Source organism: Pleurodeles waltl, chromosome 11 (genome assembly GCF_031143425.1).
Source record: "Pleurodeles waltl isolate 20211129_DDA chromosome 11, aPleWal1.hap1.20221129, whole genome shotgun sequence".
NCBI classification, from domain to species: domain Eukaryota; kingdom Metazoa; phylum Chordata; class Amphibia; order Caudata; family Salamandridae; genus Pleurodeles; species Pleurodeles waltl.
Window position 1 is genome coordinate 582,647,402 of NC_090450.1, and position 12,972 is coordinate 582,660,373.

At 46.2% G+C, this 12,972-nt stretch overlaps 1 protein-coding gene across 2 annotated transcripts in view; it reads left to right on the top strand.

Annotated features, from left to right (window-relative positions):
• The window catches only part of LOC138265903 (inositol polyphosphate-5-phosphatase A-like), a 350,243-nt gene that overhangs the window by 265,366 nt on the left and 71,905 nt on the right, over positions 1 to 12,972 (top strand). The gene's annotated exons all lie outside the window — the stretch shown is intronic.

Consider the following 12,972-nt stretch of genomic DNA (forward strand, 5'->3'; position numbering starts at 1 on the left):
GTCGGTGCTTTGCCTATCCAGTGAAAACCCATATCATTAATTTTTTGGGGTAAGGACTGGTGAAAGTATGGCCTGTTTGTCCAACGAGAGCCTTGTCTGACTGATTGAGGACTTGACTGTACCACTAAGGCCATGTTTAACTGACCTTCTTCAGCGTTATGAACTGGAGGTTTGTGCTTTTGATGAGGATATTTATTCTTTGGATGATGGTTAGGCCTTACTCGAGCATGATGGCAAGGTTCTTTTATTACTAGTGGTATTGGGGCAGGCCCCAGTTCAGGACACTAGTTGGATAGTACATTGTCCCTGTAAGGATCATGCTTTATCTGAGTCTCCATTTTATACTCTCCCAATCACACATGCGTTTCTTCAGCTCATCTAGTAGTGGATGTGTTTTCTTGGCTCCTTGATCCATGCGGCACTCGAAGGTGAACATGGGCATAGTCGGCACTGATCCTCTCACCAGACTTCCAGAATTGTTTTTAATCCTAGCATCTTAGAATCTAGAAAACTTTCCCTGTTATTTGATGAATATGAATAATGGAGCATTTGTTTTCTCCCACTAGAAGTTAGTCATGCACTGATTCTTCAGCTTATGGTGCTCTTCGTGATGACCCACCACATAGCTGCGGTAAGCGAGGTCGGCACTTAGGAGGCTACATATCAGCGCATAATCAGGTCAGGGTAGCGCTTCAATGGGACCACCTCCATGCTGAAGTAACAAATCGTTGTAGTCAGTGTTGTGTGGAGGAACCATGACCTTGAGTAGATGGCAGAGCACTAGATTTTGAGGGATCACATTCTAGGGGAGTTAATTGCCCCTGCTGGCTGCAGTGAATGTGAGATACTGTAATGAGGTATTCTTGAAAAAACTGCTTGGAGTATATCCTGGACAGAATCTCTAGGAAGTCTTACTCTCTGTGTGCCACATAATCAAGTCAGTTCCTGTAAACTCATCAGCCACAACTTTTTTCTCAATCATGGATGTAGTCAGTCGAGACTTTACAAACACTGTAACCATTCACAGGTATTGTGAAGACAAAATGGAGGGCCGGTGCCTTGTACAGTAATGTGCAGTGCTGCAGTTTCACACGTTGACGTGTCAAGGGAATTGGATTACTGGGCCCTTTATGGCCTTTTATTGCCTTGTGCTGATTTGGTTTATGGACGTATTGACAAGGGAAACCACTCATAAAACAAGGAGGCTTGTCTGCCGCCTCCCAGGCAACTTTGGCCAATTAGCCTAGTCACTGCTAATATGGCGTCGCTGCTAGTGAGACAAATGTGACAGGGAAGCCGAGTTTCACAGCGCATGAGGCACAGCCCCGGTAGACCAGCAGGTGCAATGGCATAGGAGCGTGAGGCGCCCACTCAGCCCGCCCAGATCTGTGGGTGGTGTCCCTTTTTTCCCTTGCTGCATTAGGGCCCGTTGTACTGTTGCTACCCGCTGCACCAGCAATCCGCTTTTTCCTTTTATGATGGAGGGGCAGTTGAGGGAAGGTTAATGCTGTCTTATACAGCAAGCGGGGCGGCAGCATGTGTGTGTCTCGGCTGCTATCTCCCCAGCTTCGTTAATAGGTCATCTCAACGTTGCAACCTTTTTTTATTTCACTCAAACAGTTCCATACCTTTTGTTTTTGTTCCTGAACAAATAATGCCGACCTTGAGTTGCCTCCAGCTGAAAGAGAAATAATCTACTGTGAACCTAGAAAAAAGAAAGACGATTAAAAAAGGAACAAGCCTATTCAGCAGGGTGCCTGCCACCAGAAAAAATGAAATGTAAACCTGTGCAATTGGTTGGTCAGCAAATCCAAAGGCTTATTGGGAGCCAGTATACCCTTCAGTTGATATAATTATTTAACGTTTCACGGTGCCAATAAGTTACTCCTTTTTAGAAGCCCTTCAAGGATGTTACCAGTTCTTTTAATTGAAATTAATGAAGGAAAAGGTTTGCATCAGGAGCAACCTGGTTAGGAGTAGTAAATATATAACTTTTAAAGCTCTTAAACACAATTATTTATGGACATTTTGCCTCAGCTCACCTTATAATGTGTTCAGCCTATTTTCTGCTGTATGTGATACATTTTTTAACCTAATGACTTCGATATTCAGAGTGCTTTCTGTTTGATGCTGGGGCCTCGTAGAACTATGAATACCCATCGCTATTCCCCAGTGCACCAACCAGAACTCACACCAGTAATCTTCCGGTTACACTCACAGACACCTGAAGTGATCACATTAATATTTCCTACCAGATCAAAGCATTTCCCAGAGATTAGTTTAACTTGCATGTATTTTTCATTTAAGGTGTGTGTGTTATATTTTTACTTGCAGTTACCTGTAAATGAAAGGCCAGAAACTAATAGAATATTTTGTTCTTCTTTTAGCCACGTCTCTGACCCTATTGCCACACTCTTTGAACATGCCCCCGTTGTTCTTAGGATCACAGTACCCATACTTTTTCCCCAATGCACGCAAGGCCCAGTTGCAACGTCCTGCTATGAAACCCCCATCTAACCTTTTTAGGTCTGGGCTAAACAGTGCATGCGCTGTCTCGAAGAGAGATGATGTACTCAATATGTGGTCTCGGACTGCCCATACGCTTACCATTTGTTTGCTCCCTTGTAACTTTCGCACCCTTCAGTCCCATTGGTCCATGGCATGCTTGGGTCATGACTCTTCTTGTGTTCAGCCCTCCTCTAGAACATGAACCAAGTACTTCTATCATATTTGTATCCCTCCACTGCTCCCATGTTAGGGGCTACTTTGTTCTTTGTTATCCAGCACTAGATACCTGTGTTCACTCTCTGTTTGTGTTGCCTTTTTTATTTTTATTACTTCATCCCTATCGTAAGCCGCACAGCCCCTTCTCTTCTTTTGTATGTGCTTCACTTTTCCTAGGTGTCCTGCTGGTCTCGAGTGTGTGCAGATGTTCAAATACTGTCACCTGTGCTGAGGGAGTGACATGCGGGATGACTGAAAGGCAGTATGTGAGGGGCGGCAGAGAGTGCGAGAGAGAGGTGGGAGGATGCAAATGCTGATAGGTTAGAGAGGCTCTCATACTAAGGTATAAAGAGACAAAGAGGGGAAAAGACAGCGAGGTGGTGAGTGGAAAATGATACATGGAAGGAGACTGGACTCAACTGAGTCACCTCACCTTCCAACTCCTAAGGACTGGGAAGCCCCTGGGCTTGCCATGCTCATCACACCACACAGCCCAGCTTTGTCACTGCATGAGCAGCCCCTCGCCCCGAGGGGTGCTTGTTCAATCTCACGCCGTGCAGCGAGGAAGAGTGGTAATGGACTCATATTTTACATTGTGCAAAATGGCTTGTCATCTTTTTGATGCTTCTAAATCACAAACCCGATGTATAAACAGAATATGGCATTTTTGTTACAGTTCTCACATATGATGTGGTAAGTTATGAAGGAATTTCAATATGATTGTTATCTTTTTTCCTTGCATATTTTTGCGCTAGTTTTTTTTGGTCATTTTATTGCTAATGTTAACATTCACAGCCATAGCCCCATAAAAGTTCAGTTAATATCGCTTCATCTGTATTTGATAATTGCTTTTTGTTTCATTATGAACATATTGAAAATGAGTTGGTGCTTTTTTATATGGTCACATTAAAGTCTCACCCTGGCTTCGGCATGCAATAATTTGTTTTTATGTAGCGCTCGCTGATGCAGTTTTCTGTTTTGTAGCGCTGTAAATAACAGACATTCCTATTGCTCCAAACGTAATGGTATTTCCTTACCTCTGTAGAACAAATGCCCAAGTCAGCTCTACCAGAATTTGGATATTTGATCTGCAAGTTATGCAGCCAGCTTACTAATTACTTCCATTTGCATATCTATCTGTCTATCTATCTGTCTGTCTGTCTGTCTGTCCGTCTTTATATTAATATGTTAAGGAATCCTATAAATCTATGCAAGCCGTAGACTTTGTCATGCTCTACTAATCTACTCTTACCCCTTACCCCCCTGGATTGTCTACTTGTCTGAAGTATGTGTTTGTAAATTTACCCTATTTCAATGTTTTCCCCTCAGCCAAACAATTTAACATGTGGAGAAAAGCCTCTTCCTACAGAATAGGAAAAAAGGGATGTTTGTTGCACTTTACACCCAGTTTGCACTCTTAAGGTCTGCCCTTTTTGAGAGTAAATTTACATTGGCAAATAGGGTGGAAAATACCCTTGTGAATGTTAAGGAATGAATATCCTTCACATGAATATTCCCTGAGTTCCCAATGACAAACTCCTTACCCTTATCATGGAAATACACCATGATTCTACTACTATTTCTATACTTTGGCTTTAGAAATTCCACATAGTTTTTAGGTCTCGGCTAGACAGCGAATGTTCTATCTCAAAGAGACATGATGTATTCAATATGTGGGCCTCAGCCCACCCATAAACTTACCATTTGCTCACTCCCTTGTCACTCTCATATCTTTCATTTCCATTGGTCCAAGGCATGCATGGGTCATGCCTCTTCTTGTGTTCAGTCCTCCCCAAGAGCATGAACCAAGTACTTCTGTCATACTTGTATCCCTCCAATCCTCTCATGTTATGAGCTACTTTGTTCTTTTTTTCAGCACTAGACAAGAGTGCTTGTGTTTTTACTTTGCGCTCATATTTTCACTTTCCGTTTGCTTTGCCTCTTTTTACTTTTATTACTGCATCCCCGTCATCAGCTGCACTGCCCCCTCTCTTTTTGTTTGTGCTCGCCATTCCTGGGTGTCCTGCTGGTCTTAAGTGTGTGCAGATCAGCAAATATTGTCCGCCAGGCTACACACAAGTGAATTGCAAACGTGACAGTGCAGCTGGCCATAGGGAGAAGTGGCTTAAGGGCTAGGGAGGGCTGCAGACTTGGGAACATGGGGATCCTGACATTGGTGCAACGGCCTGTTATTCTGGGTGAGTATTCACCCTGTGCTTAAAATACATAAAAAGGTGTAATGTAGTCTGTTCTAAAGAGCTCTATTGGTCTTGGGCCAAGTTTGATCTATAATAAATAAAATCTTTGTTTTTCAGCACTGGACACAAGCGCTCGTGTGGTTACGCTGCGCTTGTGTTTTCACTCTCCGTTTGTGTTACCTCTTTTTATTTTATTACTACATCACTGTGATCAGCTGTCCCTCTCTCACTCCCATCATTGAGCGCTTGTGTTCTCTATTTGCTTTTAAAAAAAAGATTGTAGTCCCCCATTTTTAGGTGCACCCACCGCGGCTCTCCTTTATTCCCTTTTGGTTCTTATTTTATTTTTCTGTAGAACTCTATGAGTGCATATGTTTTTACAGTTATCTCCCTCGTGTGCTTCCCTCAACATAACCCCTGCCCAACACTCCATGTTCCTGTCCTTTACGATTTCCCCCAAGTTGTGTGCTCTCTCTCTCGTCTGCTTTCACACCTAACTCACCACCCTCCTGAGCTCCTTTCTGTTGGCTCTTGTTATTCCCCCTCCCTGAAATTCTCCAGACCCTCCACGCTCTGTATTGCACTTAATACCCCTTTCCGCCTTGACATCTGTTTTTCCAGGCAGAGACACATTTATTTTACTGGGCACATCGTGACGTGCTTGGTCGAAAGGCAACAGACTATCCTTGAGCCACATGATGCTTCAACCAAGACACATATGTGGCTGAATATTATGCACCCATCTAAAGCCCAACACTGTTAAACTAGCATTTGCAATGCAAAGGGTCTCGCGTTTGCTCGAGTTAGAGCTATTTGCGTTGAAAACTACTAACTGGACTTTTCTTGCCACACAAACTGAAAATAAAAAGTAAAACAGTTGACATAAGCAAGCCAGTTATCGGCAAAAGTGCAATTATCCATGTATCAGGGTCAATGGCCAAGGCGGCAACAAAACCTCCCCAAGGAGGGACAAACGTAAAGCAGTTACCATCAAAAAGAAATGCTTTTTGAAAGGCAAGCCCACGAATGAGTGATAGTGATGGGCGTGAGGTGGGCGTGGTTAAAAGCCCAGATACATACCAAAACGTCAGAAAAGCAGCGCTTGCAGACTGCTATGCTCAACCAAAAAAGTAACAGTTTTATTAAATGCCAGCAAATATATCACATTAATTGTGTATGAAGCTCTCTTTTGAATTTAGATGCTACAGGCATAATTGATATTATTTCCTTAATAGCTTTAGACTATTTTAAAATGGTGCCTGGGGAAAGTACTGGTAAACGCGTTGAGTTTGTCTTACTGGTGTATTGTTGTAGGTCCAGCTGACTGGTGGAGTTTTGTCCTCTGTTTAGATACATTGTTTTGGTTGTGGGCCCAGCTCTTGCTTTGCTGTTTGACAATAAAAACTGTCTTGGTGACAATCCAGTCACGTTATTGTGTGTAATCTGACACTGATCGGAGAGAGTGAGGGATTAAACAGTGAGAAGGACGGGTGACTGGTCCTGTTCACTTCTGTATACTGCGCAGGGCCCGCGTTAGTATTGGTGGCACTGGGGGCAACAATTATAGTGCACACCCCCAAGTTCCCCCCTGACCTCCTCCAATGATTCACTGACCAAAGTTTTTGTGTGATAAAAGCACTAACACACTGACCTAGCTGTGATTTGCATTTGTTGTTGCAGACAAATTGTCCCTCTGTGCTACTTTATTTACAGCAACACTCAGACTGCCATGAAGCATCCTTGAGTGTATTGTTTGATTTCTAAAGGGTCAACCCTTACTTAAAGTGCTGTCGTTGACAGGGTCACTTGAGCTCCGTTGTGATTTCGAAGAACGCTTTGCATGAATACCAGTTTTCTGTGCTTGCCACTCACAAGCAAGGCACGCTTGTATTGGTTTCCTTCCATGGGATTTATTTTTGTAAAGTCGTCTCATTTATTAACTGGGGCATTCCGTTGCTGGCTGTATGCTGCTTTTTCTGCTTCATGATTTGGTTCCTATGGCCAAGGTTGCCTTTGCAGACCATGAGCCTCATAAAACATCAAAACTGCTAGAGCATCAACTTTTTATTTGTTTCAATATGCACTGTTTTTGTGCTTCCATATTTAATTTATAATTTATAATTTGCGATTTAAGTTAGCTGTACTTGTAAATTTAATGCTTCTTTTATATCTGTAAAACCCTTGCAATGTTTCTTGCCTATTAGTCGTTTCATTGAATATATTTGGGACGCCTTCATATTTTTTGTTTCACAAAAAATTGCAAGGTTTAAAGCTAATAGTTGATCTTTTATATGTTCAATATATCATTTAAGGGTGGCATGCTACAAAGCAGCAATATTTTATTGGCATACCTAATAGTTTCAAATTTTATTATGGACACTGGAAGGTTTTAGGCCAGAAAGTATGCTTGCCTTTCATTACAGCTCTACTTTTTTGACTACCGCTGGAAGCTCCCATCGTGTCTTGCCTCCTGTCTTTCTAACAAGATTTGGCCATGCTAATCTGTCTCATTTATTTGTAAAGCAAAGGAGTGGTTTGTTGTATATATCATGATATAACATACACAATTATTAATGCAAATTGTAAAAAAAAAACAAAAAAATTAGTTTGTTCTGAAGCAATTCCTTTCCTTTACAATGAAGTAAGGGCCAGATGTAGGTACAAAAAAATTAGCGACTCGCAATTTGCGAGTATGTGCGACTCGCAAATTGCGTGTCGCTAATAGGAATGCAGGTACAATGTCCGTGTACAATTTGCGACTCGGAGTCGCAACGCAGATAGCGAGTCCGCTGTCTGCGAGGTCGCTGTTTGCGACCGCACAAAAAACGAACTCGCAATTTGCGAGTGGGTGTCGCAAATTGCGAGTACCATGTAAATTGATTGCAGGTGCTGCAGAACACTCCAGAAACCACTCCAGAACACTCTGGAAACACTTCCTGGCACATGATGATGACATCACAGCCAGGAAGTTTACTAATACACCTGGGAGGAGGGAGGACCACACCCATTTTAAACTGCTGCACAGCCAACAGGAGGAACAGCAGCTACAATGGCTGAAACACCAAGAAAAAGAAAACTCATATTTTCTGAGAAGGAGCTGGAGGTGCTGACAGAAGAATGCTGTCAGCACTATGATGATCTCTTTGGAAAAGCAGCCCTCAATGTGCCAGAAGCAACCAAAAAACAACTCTGGCTGGAGATCCAAGAAAAAGTGAACTCCCTGGGGGTGAGCCACAGCAGTGTGGAAGAGATCAAAAAACGGTGGTATGACCTCCGCTCCCGGACCAAGGAGAGGGTGGCAGAAAGGCTCCGGGAGATGAGAGGCACAGGAGGGGGACCATCATCCGTACCACCGCCCACACCCCTGGAAGAAAGGGTGGAGGAAACCCTGGAGCAGGAGGCAGTGACAGGAATAGGAGATCTGGACACCTCTGAGCCCACTACATCAACCGGTGAGTACCATGTGATATGCCTGTACCCCCATCAATGCCATATCCCCACCCACCATGTACACAGGGGCATGCACAACCAAGATAGCTCCATTACAGGGTAGCAAACACCAGAATGATGCATTATGGGAAATGTAGTCAAGTAGGCAGTTCATAGGCAAATGTTTATTAGGAAGTGTGCAACAGACAGTAGACACTGACAGTCTGTTCTCCATGTCCCACAGGTCTCCCACAAGACACCACCACAAGCCACAGCAGCCAGCCCCATGAGGACAGCACAGGAGCTGCCACCACTCCCACCTGCACGACCAACACCATCCCTGTGATGTCAACACCTGCTGCAACAGTGGTTCAGGAGGCTGCGCCAGCAACAGCCAGGAGCGCCACAGTAGAGCACACAGGGCATCCACCGCTGCGCAGGCGACGCAGGTTCAGGAGAGCAGGGCTGCAGGCTGAGTCCGGCCGTCCATCTACCACCAACACCGAGGCACAGCTGCTCTGTGATCAGCGCCTGCAGACCAATATGTTGGGGCGTATTAGTGGGGTGCTGCACCGCTTTGTGAGGAGCAATGAGGCCAGCATGCAGCAGCTCCATTCCCAATTGGACGTGATTGGCACAAACACTGGGGACCTAGTCCTGTCCATGAGGGAACTGGTGGCAGGACTACTGTCACAGGGCGAGGGTGGGCGGCGCAGGGACCGTCAGCTGCTACAGAGGCTTGACAGGATGGCCACATCAATTGGCAGACTGGCAGTTAACACCACTGGCCTGTCGAGAAGGACAGTTGGCCTCCAAGTAGAAATGGGCCACTTTGCAGGGGATGTGGCTAGAGGCCTGGGCCGGATCACACATGTGATCGATTTAATGGAGGCACGGCATCTGTCCAGGGGCACAGGGGACACACCCCAGGACAGCGAAGAGGGCTCTACAGTGAGCAGTGTCTCTGCCACTGACACTAGGGTGCTCCGGAGTGGGAGTACCAGGCAGAGCACTGCAGAACAACCTGGGACCAGCCAGGCTGGCAGAGGCCGCCGTAGGACATAGACTGGACCCTGTCCCTGATGTAGGGGCACATGACACAAATGTGCCCCATGCATGGTTTGCTTTTTGATGTTCATGAACAGTTAGTAATTGTAAATAGTTGAATTTCTGCACATATTAAATCGTTTTTTTGTTCCACTTAAAAAATTGAGTTTTTGGTCAATAGGTGAGTATGGTTGAAGTTGACACGTACCTTCTAAAGTATTGGGTTGCGATGTGTTCCCGTCTCAGTCTGCCTTGATTTGCTATACTCCGATCCCCAAGATGGCGATGTGGTTGCTCCTGCTCATCATCCTCTGAATCAGGGTCTGCAGGGGTGAGAGGTAGCCCACGTCGGGTGGCAATATTGTGCAGGATGGCGCATGCGACAACAATTTTGAATGCTGTAATGGGGGTATACTGGAGGGCACCTCCACTGCGATGGAGGCATCTGAACCTTGCTTTCAGCAATCCGAAGGTGCGTTCTATTATGTTCCTGGTCCTCTTATGTGCACTGTTGTATCGCCTCTCGGAATCATTGCTGGGTGTTAAGTACGGAGTCATAATCCATGGCCGTAGAGCATATGCACTGTCACCTGTTGGGCACAAACATTACACTGTTAGAAAGTCCTGGTTGGTGTGCACAGTGACTGTAGGAGGCTGGACTGGCTTGTAGTGAGTACCAAGGGGTACTTACACCTTGCACCAGGCCCAGTTATCCCTTATTAGTGTATAGGGTGTCTAGCAGCTTAGGCTGATAGATAATGGTAGCTTAGCAGAGCAGCTTAGGCTGAACTAGGAGACGTGTGAAGCTACTACAGTACCACTTAGTGTCATATGCACAATATCATAAGAAAACACAATACACAGTTATACTAAAAATAAAGGTACTTTATTTTTATGACAATATGCCAAAGTATCTTAGAGTGTACCCTCAGTGAGAGGATAGGAAATATACACAAGATATATATACACAATAGCAAAAATATGCAGTATAGTCTTAGAAAACAGTGCAAACAATGTATAGTTACAATAGGATGCAATGGGGAAACATAGGGATAGGGGCAACACAAACCATATCCTCCAAAAGTGGAATGCGAACCACGAATGGACCCCAAACCTGTGTGACCTTGTAGAGGGTCGCTGGGACTATTAGAAAATAGTGAGAGTTAGCAAAATAACCCTCCCCAAGACCCTGAAAAGTGAGTGCAAAGTGCACTAAAGTTCCCCTAAGGACAAAGTAGTCGTGTTAGAGGAATAATGCAGGAAAGACACAAACCATCAATGCAACAACTGTGGATTTCCAATCTAGGGTACCTGTGGAACAAGGGGACCAAGTCCAAAAGTCACAAGCAAGTCGCAGATGGGCAGATGCCCAGGAAATGCCAGCTGCGGGTGCAAAGAAGCTTCGACTGGACAGAAGAAGCTGAGGTTTCTGCAGGAACGAAAAGGGCTAGAGACTTCCCCTTTGGTGGACGGATCCCTCTCGCCGTCGAGAGTCGTGCAGAAGTGTTTTCCCGCCGAAAGGACGCTAACAAGCCTTGCTAGCTGCAAATCGTGCGGTTAGCGTTTTTGGACGCTGCTGGGGCCCAGGAGGGACCAGGAGGTCGCAAATTGGACCTGAAGAGAGAGGGGACGTTGAGCAAGACAAAGAGCCCTCACTGAAGCAGGTAGCACCCGGAGAAGTGCCAGAAACAGGCACTACGAGGATGCGTGAAACGGTGCTCGCCGGAGTTGCACAAAGGAGTCCCACGTCGCCGGAGACCAACTTAGAAAGTCGTGCAATGCAGGTTAGAGTGCCGTGGACCCAGGCTTGGCTGTGCACAAAGGATTTCCGCCGGAAGTGCACAGGGGCCGGAGTAGCTGCAAAGTCGCGGTTCCCAGCAATGCAGCCCAGCGAGGTGAGGCAAGGACTTACCTCCACCAAACTTGGGCTGAAGAGTCACTGGACTGTGGGGGTCACTTGGACAGAGTCGCTGGATTCGAGGGACCTCGCTCGTCGTGCTGAGAGGAGACCCAAGGGACCGGTAATGCAGCTTTTTGGTGCCTGCGGTTGCAGGGGGAAGATTCCGTCGACCCACGGGAGATTTCTTCGGAGCTTCTGGTGCAGGGAGGAGGCAGGCTACCCCCACAGCATGCACAAGCAGGAAAACAGTCGAGAAGGCGGCAGGATCAGCGTTACAGAGTTGCAGTAGTCGTCTTTGCTACTATGTTGCAGGTTTGCAGGCTTCCAGCGCGGTCAGCAGTCGATTCCTTATCAGAAGGTGAAGAGGGAGATGCAGAGGAACTCGGCTGAGCTCATGCATTCGTTATCTAAAGTTTCCCCAGAGACAGAGACCCTAAATAGCCAGAAAAGAGGGTTTGGCTACTTAGGAGAGAGGATAGGCTACTAACACCTGAAGGAGCCTATCAGCAGGAGTCTCTGACGTCACCTGGTGGCACTGGCCACTCAGAGCAGTCCAGTGTGCCAGCAGCACCTCTGTTTCCAAGATGGCAGAGGTCTGGAGCACACTGGAGGAGCTCTGGACACCTCCCAGGGGAGGTGCAGGTCAGGGGAGTGGTCACTCCCCTTTCCTTTGTCCAGTTTCGCGCCAGAGCAGGGGCTAAGGGGTCCCTGAACCGGTGTAGACTGGCTTATGCAGAATTGGGCACATCTGTGCCCAAGAAAGCATTTCCAGAGGCTGGGGGAGGCTACTCCTCCCCTGCCTTCACACCATTTTCCAAAGGGAGAGTGTGTCACACCCTCTCTCAGAGGAAGTTCTTTGTTCTGCCATCCTGGGCCAGGCCTGGCTGGACCCCAGGAGGGCAGATGCCTGTCTGAGGGGTTGGCAGCAGCAGCAGCTGCAGTGAAACCCCAGGAAGGGCAGTTTGGCAGTACCAGGGTCTGTGCTACAGACCACTGGGATCATGGGATTGTGCCAACTATGCCAGGATGGCATAGAGGGGGCAATTCCATGATCATAGACATGTTACATGGCCATATTCGGAGTTACCATTGTGAAGCTACATATAGGTAGTGACCTATATGTAGTGTACGCGTGTAATGGTGTCCCCGCACTCACAAAGTTCAGGGAATTGGCTCTGAACAATGTGGGGGCACCTTGGCTAGTGCCAGGGTGCCCTCACACTAAGTAACTTTGCACCTAACCTTTACCAGGTAAAGGTTAGACATATAGGTGACTTATAAGTTACTTACGTGCAGTGTAAAATGGCTGTGAAATAACATGGACGTTATTTCACGCAGGCTGCAGTGGCAGGCCTGTGTAAGAATTGTCAGAGCTCCCTATGGGTGGCAAAAGAAATGCTGCAGCCCATAGGGATCTCCTGGAACCCCAATACCCTGGGTACCTCAGTACCATATACTAGGGAATTATAAGGGTGTTCCAGTAAGCCAATGTAAATTGCTAAACATGGTCACTAGCCTGTCAGTGACAATTTGGAAAGAAATGAGAGAGCATAACCACTGAGGTTCTGGTTAGCAGAGCCTCAGTGAGACAGTTAGTCACTACACAGGTAACACATTCAGGCACACTTATGAGCACTGGGGCCCTGGGTTACCAGGGTCCCAGTGACACATACA